The sequence below is a fragment of the Aotus nancymaae genome, unplaced genomic scaffold (genome assembly GCF_030222135.1).
Source record: "Aotus nancymaae isolate 86718 unplaced genomic scaffold, 86718_ANA_hifiasm-v0.15.2.pri h1tg000030l, whole genome shotgun sequence".
NCBI classification, from domain to species: Eukaryota; Metazoa; Chordata; class Mammalia; order Primates; family Aotidae; genus Aotus; species Aotus nancymaae.
Window position 1 is genome coordinate 22,223,695 of NW_026988443.1, and position 17,588 is coordinate 22,241,282.

At 43.9% G+C, this 17,588-nt stretch overlaps 1 protein-coding gene across 2 annotated transcripts in view; it reads left to right on the top strand.

Moving 5' to 3' along the window:
* CTCF (CCCTC-binding factor) overlaps window positions 1-17,588 on the top strand; it is a 75,378-nt gene that overhangs the window by 2,872 nt on the left and 54,918 nt on the right. For both annotated transcript variants that reach the window (XM_012468202.2, XM_064383189.1), the window contains exon 2: window positions 5,631-5,747. The gene's annotated coding sequence lies outside the window, so the exon portion shown is untranslated. The remainder of the gene's footprint in view (window positions 1-5,630; window positions 5,748-17,588) is intronic.

A 17,588-nucleotide genomic window follows, 5' to 3' on the forward strand; every position in this document is an offset into this window, starting at 1 on the left:
CCAGGACCTATTGTTTGAATCAGTGATATGAGGATATTTAAAACAAGAATGTTTGCCTACATAAGAAAATAGTGCCTATTTGAAAGTAGCTGTAAAGGTTTACTTTAGGGGGATCCATTCAACCTATGTAAGAATTTAGGTGAAGTTGTCCTTAAGATGCATTCAAATTCTAAAAGCTTTAGGAGTTTATTTTATTTTATTTTATTTTTTACTTTTTAAATTTAAAAAACATTTATTATTATTATTATTATTGAGACGGAGTTTCGCTCTCGTTACCCAGGCTGGAGTGCAATGGCGCGATCTCGGCTCACCGCAACCTCCGCCTTCTGGGTTCAGGCACTTCTCCTGCCTCAGCCTCCTGAGTAGCTGGGATTACAGGCACGCGCCACCATGCCCAGCTAATTTTTTTGTATTAGTAGAGACGGGGTTTTACAGTGTTGACCAGGATGGTCTCGATCTCTTGACCTCGTGATCCACCCGCCTCGGCCTTCCAAAGTGCTGGGATTACAGGCTTGAGCCACCGCGCCCGGCCAAAAAACATTTTTAAATCTTAATTTGCTCATCTTCTCTGTATCGTTCCAATTTTAGTATATGTGCTGCCGAAGCGAGCACTAGGAGTTTATTTTAAAGTATACACACAAATGAGGGCGCACCTGGGATTTCTAAATGGCTTGGTGGGGTGGGGTGGGGTGTGTTCCTTGGTGGAAGCCACTTGTGGCTGACTTAAGGCCCTGGGGAGGGATCCTGGGCAGAGCCTTGCAGGCTGGTGCCTCCTGGCCAAAGTCACCTCTGGAGACTGCTTTTTTTTTTTTTGCTTTAGGGATCTGTCTGCCCTCACAAGGACTCCACATCATCTACATTATAGACTCCACCTAATTTTTTTAAGCTAGACCATCTGTCTGTCTAATTTACATGTTTTGGCTCCAGATGACTTCAGACTGTTTTGCCAAAAAATTAGGTCCCTCTTCAAACAACTCAGATGCATTATGATTTAAAAAGAACAATAATGGCAAATAATGTATAACTTTTAAGACCATGGTTCTCAGCTGATGTGTAGATTTGTAGGCTGGGCATGGTGGCTCACGCCTGTAATCCCAGCACTTTGGGAGACTGAGGCGGGCGGATCACGTGAGGTCAGGAGTTTGAGACCAGCCTGGCCAACATGGTGAAACTCCATCTTTACTAAAAATATGAAAATTAGCTGGGCATAGTGGTGCATGCCTGTAATCCCAGCTACTTCCAGAGGCTGAGGCAGGAGAATTGCTTGAACCCAGGAGGTGGAGGTTGCAGTGAGCCGAGGTCATGCCACAGCACTCCAGCCTAGGTGACAGAATGAGACTCTGTCTCAAAAAAAAAAAAAAATAAGATTTGTCATACCACATTTGTTTTATTGTTGAGGGGTTCTTTGGTTTGGTTTGGTTTGGTTTTTTAAGACAGGGTCTTGCTCTTTCACCGAGGCTGGAGTGCAGTGGTGTAATCATAGCTCACTGCAGCCTCTACCTCCTGGCTCTAATGATCCTGCCACCTCAGCCTCTTGGGTAGCTGAGACTGATTTTTTCTTTTCTCTTCTTTTCTTTTTTTTTAAGACGGGGTTTCACCATGTTGGTCAGGCTGGTCTTGAACTTCTGACCTCAGGTTATCCACCTGCCTTGGCCTCCAAAGTGCTTGGATTACAGGCGTGAGCCACCACGCCAGGCCGAGACTGATTTTTTCTAGAGACAGGGTTTTCTCATGTTGCATAGACTGGTCTCAAACTCGTGGGCTCAAGCAATCTGTCTGCCTTGGCCTCCCAAAGTGCTGGGATTAGGTGTGAGCCACGGTGCCCAGCCCATTTTTTTTTAAGCACCCGTAAACTTTCTGTAGTCTATCTTCGTATCTTCCCTGTTAGTATCTTTGTGCATTTTCTCAGTGATTTAATATTTGAATGCAGAGGTGTGGCATTGCATATAGACTGTTAACATACAGTCCAAAAGTCAGGGTCAGGACAGTATATTCTTTCACACTTAATCCTTGTTTTTGGTCACTCTTGGAATTTTCAGGGGCAGAAAATTTCATTCCCTTTGATGTATGTTAGTGATGATAATGGACTCCAATACAAAAGAATTGCTTGGACTGCATACACTAATCACCTATTTGTGTTACAAAAAATTGCTTCTTAACAGAGGAGACTTTAGCTTCATCTAAGAAAGTATTAGTTAGTTTTGTGGGGTTTAGCTAATTGTGAGATGGATTTCCTCTTAGAAGATATACCTCAGGCCGGGCGTGGTGGCTGACGCCTGTAATCCCAGCACTTTGGGAGGCCGAGGTGGGTGGATCACAAGGTTAAGAGATCGAGACCATCCTGGTCAACATGGTGAAACCCTGTCTCTACTGAAAATACAAAAAAATTAGCTGGGCATGGTGGCGCGTGCCTGTAATCCCAGCTACTCAGGAGGGTGAGGCAGGAGAATTGCCTGAACCCAGGAGGCGGAAGTTGCAGTGAGCCGAGATCACGCCATTGTACTCCAGCCTGGGTATCAAGAGGGAAACTCGTCTCAAAAAAAAAAAAAAAAAAAAAACCTCATATGCAAAATTGTTTGGAAACTCTTTTATTTAAAAAAAAAATGTATTTTGGCTGGGCGTGGTGGCTCACGCCTGTAATCCTAGCACTTTGGGAGGCCAAGGCGGGCAGATCACCTGAGGTCGGGAGTTCGAGACCGGCCTGACCAACATGGAGAAACCCCATCTCTGCTAAAAATACAATTAGCTGGGTGTGGTGGCACATGCCTGTAATCCCAGCCTCTTGGGAGGCTGAGGCAGGAGAATTGCTTGAACCTGGGAGACAGAGGTTACCGTGAGCTGAGATCATGCCATTGCACCCCAACCTGGATAACAAGAGTGAAACTCTGTCTCAAAAAAAAAATGTATTTTAATTGAGGCAGAGTCTTATTCTGTTGCCCACATTGGAGTGCAGTGGCATGATCATAGCTCACTGCAGTCTTGAACTCTTGGGCTCAAGCAGTCTTCCTGCCACAGCCTCCCAAGTAGTGGGGACTACGGACGTATACCACTACATCCAGCTGATTTCTTAATTTTTTGTAGAGATAGGATCCCTATATGTTGCTCAGGCTGGTCTTGAACTCCTGGGCTCAAGCAAGTTTCCTACCTCAGCCTCCCAAAGTGTTGAGATTACAGATGTGAGCCACCACACCTGGCTTTTTTTTTTTCTTTTTGAGACAGGGTGTCACTCTGTTGCCCAGGCTGCAGTGCAGTGGTGCTATCATGGCTCACTGCATCCTTGTACCCCACCTCCCCCAAGTGATCCTCCCACCTCAGCATTCAAAGTAGCTGGGACCACAGACACACAACACCATGCGTGGCTAATTTTTTTTTTTTTTTAATACGGAGATTCTCTCTATTGCCCAGTCTGGAGTGCAGTGGCATGTTCTGGGCTCACTGCAGCCTGGGCCTCCTGGGTTCAAGCGATTCTCCTGCTTCAGCCTCAAGTAGCTTGGGATTACAGGTGCCCATCACCACGCCCAGCTAATTTTTGTATTTTTAGTAGAGATGGGGTTTCACCATGTTGGCAGGCTGGTCTGGAACTCCTGATCTCAGCCTCACAAAGTTCTGGGATTACAGACATGAGCCACCATGCCTGGACTTTCTCCCCCAACCCCTCCACGAAGTCTTACTCTGTTACCCAGTGGCATGGTCGTGGCTCACTGCAAACTTCGTCTCCTGGGTTCAAACAATTCTCCTGCCTCAACCTCCTGAGTAGCTGGTATTATAGGCATGTGCCACCATGCCCAGCTAATTTTTGTAGTTTTAGTAGAGGCAGGGTTTCACCATGTTGGCCAGGCTGGTCTCGAATTCCTCACCTCGTGATCTGCCCACCTTGGCCTTCCAAAGTGCTGGGATTACAGGCGTGAGCCTAGTTTCTTCAAGAGACAGTCTTGGGCCGGGCTGCCTGGCTAATTTTTATATATTTTGTGGAGACAGAGTTTTGCCATGTTGCCCAGGCTGGCTTCGATCTTCTGGGCTCAAGCACTCCTCTACCATGGCCTCCCAAAGTGCTGGGATTACTGGTGTGAGCCATCACACCTGGCCATGTTATTTGGAAACTCTTTTTTTTTTTTTTTTTTTAAGATGGGGTTTCGCTGTGATGGCCAGGCTGGTCTTGAACTCCTGACCTCAGGTGATCCACCTACCTCGGCCTCCCAAAGTGCTAGGATTACAGGCATGAGCCACCGCGCCCAGCCTATTTGGAAACTCTTAATTCAAATTTAACTCTTTATTTTACTTGAGATTTTATTTTTTTCTGTAGAGGTAGGTTCCACTCTACCTTTGCTTGAAGCTTGACAGTTTATTTTGTAATTTAGGGTGAAAAAATGCCATCTAACAAAGTATTCCATTATTCGGCTAAAGTATTTCATTGCTGTGCTTCTAGGATTTTCAAAGGTCAGTGAAAGCCCCTCCTGCCAGTTATCTTACTAAACTAGAAAGTATAGCCTTTACTTGTGGCATAAACAGACTTAATCAGTAAGACCACCATTACTTGCTGAAGATAAGGAAATAAACTGTTAGAGGGCCATTACTGCAGTCATAAGAATTAATTTTTTTGTAGTTTGAGTGTGCGAGCCATTATTTGGTTACAGAATTGCAATGGAGTTTTTTTGTTTGTTTGTTTTGTGTGACAGGATCTCACTGTGTCAAGCAGGCTGGAGCCTCAATATTCCTGGGCGAGTCTCCCCCACTAGCTTCCGAAAGTGTTAGGATTACTGGTGTGAGCCTGTACTATATTGCTCCCTACAAATCTTTAGTCCTTTATATATTTAGCAAATGTCTTTAAAAAAAAAACGAATGTTTTGTTATTGGCTTGATGGACATTTATGGAATGGCTCAATTAGTGACATGATATTAACAGGTGTTTTGTTTCTTTCCCAATTTTTTATGTCTTCGGTTTTCCCTCATTTTACTTTTTTTTTTTTTTTTTTAAAGAAACTGAGTCTCGATCTGTCGACAGACTAGAGTGCAGTGGTGCATTCTTGGCTCACTGTAACCTCCCAACTCCCTGGTTCAAGTAATTCTCCTGCCTCAGCCTCCCAAGTAGCTGGGACTACAGGAAAGTGCCACCACACCCAGCTAATTTTTGTATTTTTAGTAGAGATGGGGTTTCACCATGTTGGCCGGGATGGTCTCTATCTCCTGACCTTGTGATCCACCTGCCTTGGCCTCCCAAAGTGCTGGGATTATAGGCGTGAGCTACCTACCGTGCCTGGTCCTACTTTTTTTTTTTTTTTGATACGAAGTTTTGCTCTTGTTGCCCAGGCTGGAGTGCAATGGCATGATCTCGGCTCACGGCAGCCTCTGCCTCCCGGGTTCAAGTGGTTCTCCTGCCTCAACCTCCTGAGTAGCTGAGATTACAGGCTTGCGCCGCCATGCCTGGCTAATTTTGTATTTTTAGTGGAGATGGGGTTTCTCCATGTTGGTCAGGCTGGTCTCAAACTCCTGACCTCAGGCGATCCACCTGCCTTGGCCTCCCAAACTGCTGGGATTACAGGCATGAGGTATCACGTCTGGCCACTCTTTACTATATGTGTATTTGTATGAATTTTTAGTGTTTCATAAAATGATTTATGCTTCTCTTTTAGAATGATTATGGACTTGAAGCCAAAGAACACGATGCGCTAGTGGACTGATTGCTGACCAGGGGCTTGAGAGCTGGGTTCTGTTTTCCCTCCTCAAACTGACTTTGCAGTCACGGAGAGGTGAGTGCTATTTCCATTTTTTCTATTTTAAAAGTGGTAGTAATACAACCTTTCTGGACTTGGAGGATTTGTTGGCTAGTTCTTGGGTATACGGGATGCAGGATATCAGGTGATTGAGAGCATACAGGCTTTATAATCAGAGTCTTGGATTCGAAACTTGTTCCACAACATACTACCTGGGTAATAAGGAACAAGTTACTTAACCTGTCTACTCCTTTAGTCCTCACTTGTGAGAGAATAATGCCACCAATCTCACAGACTATTCTCAGAGTTAATGAGAATGTGTGTAAAGTGTTAAGTACCATTCTGAACGTGTACCTAGAAAGACTCCAGGAAATTGTGGCTGCTGTTCTGTAGAAACCTTTGGAATGTATATTTTGACTTGGCAAATTACCTGAAAAGAAAGTCCATGACCTATGACTACTTGTAATTTTGATGAGAAACAGATGGAATCCTGTTCTTGGGGAACCTGGTGTCCTGGGTAAAAATTGTCTTAATTTGAGTTAGCCTAGCTGATTGCCCATTTTGCATCAGAGTGTGACAGTTATTATCAATTTAATTTAGCCCATAATTTCTACTATAAAATGTAATGGACTTTTTTTTTTTTTTGAGACGGAGTCTTGCTAGGTCACCAGGCTGGAGTGCAGTGGCATAATCTCAGCTCCTGCAACCTCCGCCTCCTGGGTTCAAGATATTCTTCCACCTCAGCTTCCCCAGTAGGTGGGACCACAGGTGCGTGCCACCATGCCCAGCTAATTTTTTTGTATTTTTAGTAGAGACAGGGTTTCACCGTGTTGACCAGGATGGTCTCGATCTCTTGACCTCGTGATCCGCCTGCCTCGGCTTCCCAAAGTGCTGGGATTACAGGCGTGAGCCACTGCACCTGGCCTATAATGGACATTATATGGAACTTGGAACAGGCCTCATAAATATTGGGATCTACTATGCTTTAGAAACTTGTGAACAACCAGGTGGGGTTCTGGTTGTAAAAATTACCTCTTCTCAGGGTACCAGAAAGCACATCTTTTTTATACTCTAGAAAAATGTGAAAATAATTTAATTGTACATGTGCAATGGCAAAAAGGAGTGAAGTGGAAATTACAAATGCCAAGATTAGATTAGCTTACATGAATGAATCATCAAATGACTTCTAAGATTTTTCTTACAAGCTCTGCCTGGAGCAAATAAAGAGAAGGAAAATAGGAATGAAACTTCTGTTATTCTTCAAACCTTTATTTTCCAAATGGGCAACTTGTTATCCTGCTAGATGGGAGGGACAAGGTCTGTATGGTAGTATTCTGTCACTCCAGAAATAACTTGTGCCCTCCAAGTTCTTTTAGGAGTATTGACCCAGAGTGCATACTAATAAGTTGCTGAAAAATGAAACAACACTGTTTTAAAAAACTGTTGAGAAAGCTAACCTTTAAGGGTTTAGGGAATGGGTTTATAGGAGCATGTTCATCACTTTTAAGTGTTATGACTAGCTTAATTGCCTAGATCCCTGTTTCTCAAACTGGGATATGAATACCTTTAGGGTATCAGGTAGTATGATTCCTGGGTACTTGAAGTCACAAAATAAACATGACCCATCTTCTTGGAACTTCAATTATGCTCATTGAGGGGGTGGTGAATTAAGTAATTTAACTGGTGATTAAATATTAAGTATTGGCTAGGTATGGTGACTCACACCTGTAATCGCAGTACTTTGGGAGGCCAAGGTGGGTGGATCATTTGAGGTCAGAAATTCGAGGCCAACCTAGCCAACATGGTGAAACCTCATTGCTACTAAAAATACAAAAACTAACCAGGCGTGGTGGCAGTTGCCTATAATCCCAGCTACTTGGGAGGCTGAGGTGGGAAAATCGCTTGAACCTGGGAGGTAGAGGTTGCAGTGAGCTGGGATTGTGCCACTGCACTTCAGCCTGGGCAACAGAGTGACTCTGTCTCGAAAAAAAAAAAAAAAAGACCTGGCATGGTGGCTCACGCCTGTAATCCCCACACTTTAGGAGGCCAAGGCAGGGAAATGACGAGGCTAGCAATTTGAGACCAGCCTGGCCAACATGGTTAAACCCCATCTCTACTAAAAATACAAAAAATTAGCAGAGCGTAGTGGCGGGCACCTGTAATCCCAGCTACTTGAGAGGCTGAGGCAGGAGAATTGATTGAACCCGGGAGGTGGAGATTGCAGTGAGCGGAGATCATGCCACTGCACTCCAGCCTGGGCGACAGAGTGAGACTCTTGTCTCAAAAAAAAAAAAAAAAAAAAAGTAGCTGGGCGTGGTGGAACGTTCCTATAATCCCAGCTAGTCGAGAGGCTGAGGCAGGAGAATCGCTTGAACCAGGAGGCAGAGGTTGCAGTGAGCCAAGGTTGTGTCACTGCACTCCAGCTTGAGTGACAGAGCAAGACCCAGTCTCAAAAAATAATAATAATAAATATTAAATATTGTTATATTAAAAACAAATTCACATTTTTGGAGCAGAATGAAAACTGTATGACTAAGATAACACAGGTCTTCAACAAAATAAGGCATGAGTGCCTGAGGGTGGGAAGTTCTCTTTGTGTAGGTTCTATATAAGATACATTTGAGAAGCAATACATTTGAGGTATACAACAACTCTGCTATCCTGCTCCTTACTTTGTTTCTGTAGTATTTGTATAGGGGAAAGTCTCTTAAACCAGATTTTTTCTTTGCTTTCACACAACCACCACCAACACAAAAGAAAACTTAATGTTACCAAAGATAGGGTGGAGGGATTTTCCTCACACGCCAAACAGTGGATACCTGCTAGGTGTCCTCCAATTCACTTCCAACACTATCTACCCAAGGTGGTGTCAGATTCCACATGTTTAGGGTTCAGTCCCATAAGACCATCTGTCCTTTCTGCCAGTTGCAAGTCTAGCCCTTCAGAGCTTCTGACCAACTGGCTTCAAGTTGACAGGACCTCTTTCTTGGGTTCCATTAATTTGCTAGAGCAGTTCACAGAAACACTTCTTTAGATCTGCCGGTTTGTTAAGAAGAATATTTTATTTATTTATTTTTGAGATGCAATCGCACTGTTGCCCTGGCTGGAGTACAGTGGCTCTATCTTGGCTCACTGCAACCTCCACCTCCCAGGTTCAAGAGATTCTCCTGCCTCAGCCTCTGGAGTAGCTGGGATTATAGTGCGCACCACCATGCACAGCTAATTTTTGTTTTTTGTTTGTTTGTTTTTGAGATGAAGTCTTGCTCTGTCGCCCAGGCTGGAGCAATCTTACTCAGCCTCCTGAGTAGCTGGGATTACCATACCCAGCTAATTTTTGCATTTTTTAGTAGAGACAGGGTTTCACCATGTTGGTCATGCTGGTCTAAAGCTTCTGACCTTGTGATCCGACCTCCTCAGCCTCCCAAAGTGCTGGGATTACAGGTGTGAGCCACTGTTCCTGGCCAATTTTTGTATTTTTAGTAGAGACGGGGTTTCACCATGTTGGTTAGGCTGGTCTCAAACTCCTGACCTCGGCCAGGTGCTGTGGCTCACGTCTATAATGCTAGCACTTTGGGAGGCTGAGGCAGGCAGGTCACAAGGTCAGGAGTTCTAGACCAGGCTGGCCAACATGGTGAAGCCCCATCTGTACTAAAAATGCAAAAATTAGCTGAGTGTGATGGCGGGTGCTTGTAATCTCAGTTACTCGGGACGCTGAGATAGGAGAATTACTTGAACTCGGGAGATGGACGTTGCAGTGAGCTGAGATTGTGCAGCTGCACTCCAGCCTGGGCGACAGAGCGAGACTCCGTCTCAAAAAAAAAAAAAAAAAAAACCAAAAAACTCCTGACCTCAGGTTATCTGCCTTCTCAGCCTCCGAAAAGTGTTGGGATTTTACAGACGTGAGCCACCATGCCCAGCCATGAAGAATATTTTAAATGATACAAATAGCCAGATGAAGAGATACATAGGTTAAGGTCTGGGAGGGTGCACAACCATCTGTCCCTGTGAATTGGGGTGCACTACCTCCTGGCACATGGATACGCCACATACTTGGCTTTCCGGAAGCTCCTGAACCTAGGTCAGGTTTTTATGGAAGCTTCATTATGTCAGCATTCCTTCTCCCAGGGTATAGGATGGGACCCTTGAGGGTCTTAAGACCCACAATGGGAAAGATGGGAGATTAGAGTGCTGCCTTAGGGCAGGTGATAAAAGGGCAAGAGAAAGTTGGAGAGATTCTTCTGTTTCCTAAGGCCTAACGATTTATGCCAATTTTGTTAATCCTCTCATTCCCCACCAACTCTCTCTCAAAGTTTTAGGTTGTAATCAAAAGTCATGAAATGGTTAAATCCTAAGCTGGATCTTATGGCTCCTCCAAGATAATTCTTTAAGAACATCTATTTTTTTTTTTTTTTTTAAGACATTCTCACCCTGTTGCCTAGGCTGGAGTACAATGGTGCATGATCTTGGCTCACTGCTACCTCCACCTCCCGGGTTCAAGCAGTTCTCCTGCTTCAGCCTCTGAGTAGCTGGGATTACAGGCGCCCACCACCACGCCTGGCTATTTTTTGTATTTTTAGTAGAGATGGGGTTTTGCCATGTTGGCCGGGCTGGTCTTGAACTCCTGACCTCAGGTGATCTACCTGCATCGGCTTCCCAACATGCTGGGATTACAGGCATGAGCCACTGTGCCTGGCCAAAAGCATCTATTCTTAACTGTGTTTTACAGTTACTAAGTATTGTTACTAACATACTACTCTTAATGTAAGTGGCATTTAAGAATTACATTTTCTCCATATGTCCTTGTGGGTAGAGGAAAAAAAAAAAAGAATTACATTTTCTTTAGTCAGGCGTTGTGGTGCATGCCTGTAGTCCTAGCTATTCAGGAGGCTGAGACAGGAGGATCACCTGAGCTCAGGAGGTTGAGATTGCAGTGAGCCATGGTCCCACCACTGCATTACAGCTTGGGTAACAGAGTAAGACCCTGTCTCAATAAACAAGTAATTAAGAATTACATTTTCTGAGGCTGGGCATGGTGGCTCATGCTTGTAATCCCAGCACTTTGGGAGGCCAGGGTAGGATCACTTGAGGCCAGGAGTTCAAGACCTGCCTGGCTAACGTGGCAAAACTCCGTCTCTACTAAAAATATAAGAATTAACTGGGTATGGTGGCTCATGCCTGTGATCCCAGCTACTCAGGTGGCTGAGGCATGAGAATTGCTTGAATTGGGGATGTGGAGGTTGCAGTGAGCCAAGATTACACCACTTCATTCCAGCCTGGGTGACAGAGCAAAACTGTCTTTAAAAAAAAGAAGAAAAGAAAAAAATACATTTTCTATGTTGGCAGTGCCTGCTTTTTGGATACAGGTTTTGTTTTTGAACCTAGTTGGTCCTGAATATACTGGTGTGACTTTCCATGAAATAATGTGAATTGGATCAACCCAGATATGCCTGCAATATTTATGAAACACTTGTGATGTGCTTATTCTTTACTTGAACACATGTCTTTCTACTCTGTGCCAAGTACTACACTAGGTACTAGAATTTCAAAGATGAATAAGAAAAGGAACCTTCTCCTGAGGTTCTTAGGTAGACTGGGGGGCAGGAGATCTGTACGTAAGTGTCATTGGTGCTCTCATAAAAGTGTGTTGAGGGTGGGCTGGGCACGGTGGCTCATGCCTGTAATCCCAGCACTTTGGGACGCCGAGGCGGCTGGATCACCGGAGGTTAGGATTTCGAGAGCAGCCTGGCCAACATGATGATACCCCATCTCTACTAAAAATACAACAATTAGCTTGGTGTGGTGGTGGGCGCCTGTAATCCCAGCTACTCAGGAGGCTGAGGTGGGAGAATCACTTGAACCTGGGAGGCGGAGGTTGCAGTGTGCTAAAATTGTGCCATTGCACTCCATCCTGGGTAAAATTGCAAAACTCCGTCTAAAAAAAAAAATGTGTTCAAGGTATAGGGAGAGATAGTTACAGGAGTTTGGAGAAAGATATTAGGAAAGGATTTCTGGAGAAGAGTCCCTGATTTGGGTATAAAAGGAAATGCAAAAGAGGCATAAATTTGATTTTAATCCCATTTGGGACACCAAGGCCTGGTCTTGCAGCTTAATAGCTATATGGCCTTGGGCAAATCTATTGGGGTGACTTCCTTGGGCTTCCCTTTCCTCATTTATAAAATGACATATCTACCTTGTTGGACTTAGGGAGGGTGAATGAAGTATTGTTGGACAGATATTATTTATATCTAACTAATGTAACTGTAATACAGAAAGGTAAAGCAATAATGTTGGACTTCCACAGTAGTTGTTCATTGTATATGTTTTGCGTTAAACTGAACTTTGATGACCACCAGATAATACAAAAGTTAATGAACTAAACTGAAGTACTGTAGCTGAGGAAAATGGGTTAGATTTATCAGAAAATCTGTTGAGCAGTAGAGAAATGGGTAAGTGAACAGGGTCACATCCCATGTTGTAAGGGATATAAAACAACCATTTAAATAGATGAATGCAGTATGGGCAACTTAGTGAGACCTTGTCTTTTAAATATATATATATATATATATATATAAAATTTAGCCAGGCATAGTGGTGCATACCTGTAGTCTCAGCTACTTAGGAGGCTGGGAGGGACCTGAGCCCAGGAGGTTGAGGCTATATGTGTTCCAGCCTGGATGACAAGAGTGAGAGACTATCTTAAAAAAAAGAAAGAAAGAAAGAAAGAAATGCTGTTAACCAGCAAATGCTTATGAGAGAGGTGTTTAGTTTAGTTTTGTTTTGTTTTTGAGACTGAGTCTTGCTCTGTCGTCAAGCTGGAGTGCAGTGGTGCAATCTCAGTTCACTGCAATCTTCACCTCCCAGGTTCAAGTGATTCTCCTGCCTCAGACTCCCAAGTAGCTGGGTCTACAGGCGTGGGTTTCACCGTGTTAGCCAGGATGGTCTCGATCTCCTGACCTTGTGATCCACCCACCTTGGCCTCCCAAAGTGCTGGGATTACAGGCGTGAGCCACTGTGCCTGACCCCCTCCCCTTTTTTTGGCGGCGGGGGAGGGGAGATGGAGTCTTGCTCTGTCACCCAGGCTGGAGTACAATGGCACGATCTTGGCTCACTGCAACCTCCACTTCCCAGGTTCAAGTGATTGTCCCGTCTCAGCCTCCTGAGTAGCTGGGATTACATGCATGCACCACCAAGCCCAACTAATTTTGTATCTTTAGTAAAGACTGGGTTTCGCCATGTTGGTCAGCATGGTCTCGAACTCCTGACCTTGTGTTATGCCTGCCTTGGCCTCCCAAAGTGTATTGCATAATTTTTAAGGGAAAAGGGAATTCAGTACAGTAGGAAGTAGCACTGAAGTTTTCTGATGAAAATAATGAAATGTTAAAAGGTGTTTTTGCCTAGTTGGCAGTAATGTCTAGACTTCTTGAGGAGAATCGAGAGGCCCACTAGAACAGTTACAGAAGTGCAGCCAGGAGAGAGTAAGGCAGGAAGAAGCTGCTGCATCTACTCAAGTGTTAGAGGGGATTGATGTTGCAGAGGCAATTCTTGTAGTGTTCCTCACTTAAGTTTGGTCTTAAAATACCCTAGTAGTTGATAGCCTTCTTTTTTAAAAATTTTTATTTATTTATTTATTTATTTTATAGAGACAGGGTTTCACCATGCTGGCCAGGCTGGTCTTGAACTCCTGACCTCGTGATCTGCCCGCCTCAGCCTCCCAAAGTGCTGGGATTACAGGTGTGAACCACCGCACCTGGCCTTGATAGCCTTCTTACATACACATCTCTGGGCTCAAATAGTAGTGTAAATATAGAATAAGTGCAGAGAAGTTGAATTGTTTGTATATTTCTAGAAGAGGGACTGGCATGTATAAAAGCCCTGAGGCAGGAAAGGAAAGACCTAGAATGTTCTGGCTGCTGAAAGCAGTTCAGTGTGATTAGAGGAGAGTGTATCAGGCTGGATGCAGATCTGCGGATAGGGCCCTGAAGCACGTGGTAGGCCATGTGAGAGAGTTTGGACTTTAAGGGTTTTTAGCATGGTGGTTTCAGAAGGGAAATCTTCTTGCTGGTAATGGATTTATATTTTAGAAACTTGTGGCGGCTGTGTGAAAAATGGTGGATAATGGAGCAAGAGGGGAAGCAGGAAAACTGGTTAGAAGACCATTCCGTTGGTCCAAGCAAGATGTAATGCTATCCTGACTTAAGGAGGGATAACTACGATGGCTGTTTGTCTAGTTTGTTAAATTATAATTATTATTTTAAATTAATTAAGTTAGAGACAAGGTCTTCCTCTATTGCCCAGGCTAGAGTGCTGTGGTGTGATCATAGGTAACTATAACCTTGAACTCCTGGGCTTAAGTGATCCTCCGGCACCATGCTTCTGAGTAGCTAGGACTGTAGGTGTATATCACTATGCCCAGCTAATTTTTTTGTAAAGATGAGGTCTTACTGTGTTGACTAGGATGGCCTTGAACTCCTGGCCTCAAGCAGTCCCCACTCCCAGGCCATCCAAGGTGTTGGGATTACAGATGTGAGCCACCACACCCATCTTAGTTTTTTTATTTTTTATTTTTAATTAAGTTGAAATCCTATTCTGCATCATACTTTGTAACCTTTCTGTGTGCTATGAACATTTTTCCTGTTAGATATCTTTTTTTGTTTGTTTGAGACAGTCTCGCTCCATCACCCATGCTAGATTCAGTGCTACCTCTGCCTCTTGGATTAAAGTGATTCTTGTGCTTTAGCCTCCCGAGTATCTGGGGTTACAGATGTGCTCCACCAGCAGGCGCAGCTAATTTTTATTTATTTATTTTTTGAGACAAGAGTCTTGCTCTGTTGCCCTGTCGGGAGTACGGTGGCGTGATCTCAGCTCACTGCAACCTCTGCCTCCTGGGTTCCAGTGATTCCCCTGCCTCAGCCTCCAGATTACAGGCACACACCACCTCACCGGGCTAATTTTGTATTTTTTGTAGAGACGGGGTGCTAGAGTTATAGGCGTGAGCCAACACACCCAGCCTCTGTTATATACCTTATGTTACTTCAAATTAGTAGGAACTTTGTTGTTGGATGTTAAGTGCCACGTGTGCATGTCTTAGTTTTCTGAACTGTTTCTTTGGGGACAGCAGTCCCTTGTTTGCCCTAACCTTTTGCCTGTAATATGTTGTTTCTACTTATCCCTCATTAATTGAATTATTTCTAAAACATGAGCGTTGGCCAGGCATGGTGCAGCACTTTTCGGAACGCCAATGCAAACAGATTGCTTCAATTCAGGAGTTCAAGACCAGCTTGGGCAACATGTTGAAACCCTGTCTCTACTAAAAATACAAAAACTAGCTGGGTGTGGTGGTGGGTGCCTGTAATCCTAGCTACTTGGGAGGCTCAGGCACAAGAATTGGTTGAACCTGGGAGCCAGAGGTTGCAGTGAGCTGAGATTGCACCACTACTCCGGCCTGGGCAACAAAGTGAAACTCTGTCTCAAAAAAATAAATAAAATAAAATATCAACATTGACTGAGAGCCAAGTTTATTGTAAATTTGAGTGCATAGATTTTGAGATTTTTTTTTTCTTAATATGCTCGGAAACTTTCTTTAGGCCTGTTCTTGTTTTCTCAGTAGTAGATATTTGCTGGTTTAATAACTTAACGGATAGGTGTTACATAGCGGTCTGTCTTAGCTAATGGCTATGTAAATTATCCTATCAAGTATATAACTATAAATGCTCTACACATTTTTCATACACTGAACTAAATTTCCTATTTCTTTTTCCTTTCTTTCTTTTTTTATTTTTTTTGAGACAGAGTCTCACTCTGTTGCACAGGCTGGAGTGCAGTGGTGTGATCTCGGCTCACTGCAACCTCTGCCTCCCAGGTTCAAGCAATTCTCCTACATCAGCCTCCCGAGTAGCTGAGGTTACAGGCACCCGCCACCACACCCGGCTAATTTTTTTGTATTTTTTGTAGAGACAGAGTTTCACCATGTTGGCCATGCTGGTCTCTAACTCCTGACCTCAAGTGATCCTCCCACCTTGGCCTTTCAGAGTGCTAGGATTACAGGCGTGAGTCACTACATCCAGCCTGTTTCTTATTTTGAAAGAAGTAGATGATACACATTATCTTCCCTGACAAGGAAGGAGGAAATAAGAGTCCTAAAATGTCCTAGGTTGGTGAGAGCTTTTGAAGAAAAGAGCATATATCTGGCTGGGGAGGGTGGCTTATGCCTGTAATCCCAACACTTTGGGAGGCCAAGGCAGGTGGATTACCTGAGGTCAGGAGTTTGAGACCAGCCTGGCTAACATGGTGAAACCCCATCTCTACTGAAAATACAAAAATTAGCCAGGCGTGGTGGAACATGCCTGTAATTCCAGCTACTTGCGAGGCTAAGACAGGAGAATCGCTCGAACCTGGGAGGTGGAAGTTGCAGTGAGCCAAAGAGTGTGCTGCTGCACTCCAGCCTGGGCAACAGAGTGAGACTCTTATCTAAAAAAAAAAAAAAAAAGTCTGCCTTCGGCCTGTCACAGTAGTTCATACCTGTAATCCCAGCACTTTGGGAGGCCGAGACTGTCAGATCACCTGAGGTCAGGAGTTTGAGACCAGCCTGACCAACGTGGCGAAACCCCATCTCTACTAAAAATAAAAAAAATTAGCCGGGTGTGGTGGTAGGCACCTGTAATCCCAGTTACTTTGGAGGCTGAGGCAGGAGAATCGCTTGAACTAGGGAGGCAGGTTGCAGTGGTCCAAGGTTGTGCCATTGCACACCAGCCTTGATGACAGGAGCAAAACACCGTCTCAAAAAAAAAAAATCTGCCTTTTTTTTTTTTTTTTAACTGTAAAGCGGTGATACTGGTTCCTTTCTTACCTATAAGGATTACTCAAATTGATAACCTAAAAAAATGTAGAATGTTAAAAGCCAAAAGAAAATTTAAGTCATCCGTCAATCCCTTCATTTTACAGATAAGAAAACTAAGAAGAGGCAGAGTGATTCATCTAAGGTCATGGATATAGGACAAGTGCTTATGTCTTTTTTGTTCTTCCTGCAGACTGACTGTAAATAGTCTTTGGGTTTTTTAGAATTTCCTGCTTCATTTGGTTCTGTAGCTAATTATTTTACACATTCATTTTTTGAATGTCTTTTGACAGAAAAACATGCATCAGTGTGTATCTCTAGAAAATGTAGAGGCTGTGTGTTACCGCTTTGGGTTGTAGTATACATGTTTTTGGTGTGTATTTTTCAGACAACAAGAACAGTAATGTTATTAACTTTATTTATTTTTTAAAGACAGGGTTTCACCATGTTGATCAGGCTGGTCTTGAACTCCCAACCTTAGGTGATCCGCCTGCCTTGGCCTCCAAAGTGCTTGGATTACACGTATGAGCCACCAAGCCCGGCCCTGTTACTAACTTTAAAAAAGTTTGTCCACTTGTGCAAAAATGCATTACTAGGCTCTGATGATAATATTAAAGCTAAGTGTCTGATAAGATTTTGAGCTTGGCTGGGCATGGTGGCTCATGCCTGCAATCTCAGCACTTTGGGAGGCTGAAGCAGGATCACTTGACGTCGGGAGTTCCAAGACCAACCTGACCAACATGGAGAAACCCCATCTCTACTAAAAATACAAAAAAAATTAGCTGAACATGGTGGTGCATGCCTGTATTCCCAGCTGCTTGGGAGGCTGAGGCAGGAGAATTGCTTGAACCCGGGAGGCAGAGGTTGTGGTGAGCCAAGATAGCACCATTGTACTCCAGCCTGGGCAACAAGAACAAAACTCTATCGCAAAAAAAAAAAAAAAAAAAAAAAAAAAAAAGGCGGTTGCCTGGGAGGACACAGTGCAGCTGCCTTAAAAAAAAAAAAAAAAAAAAATTTTGAGCTTATTCATCTTCTTAACCCAG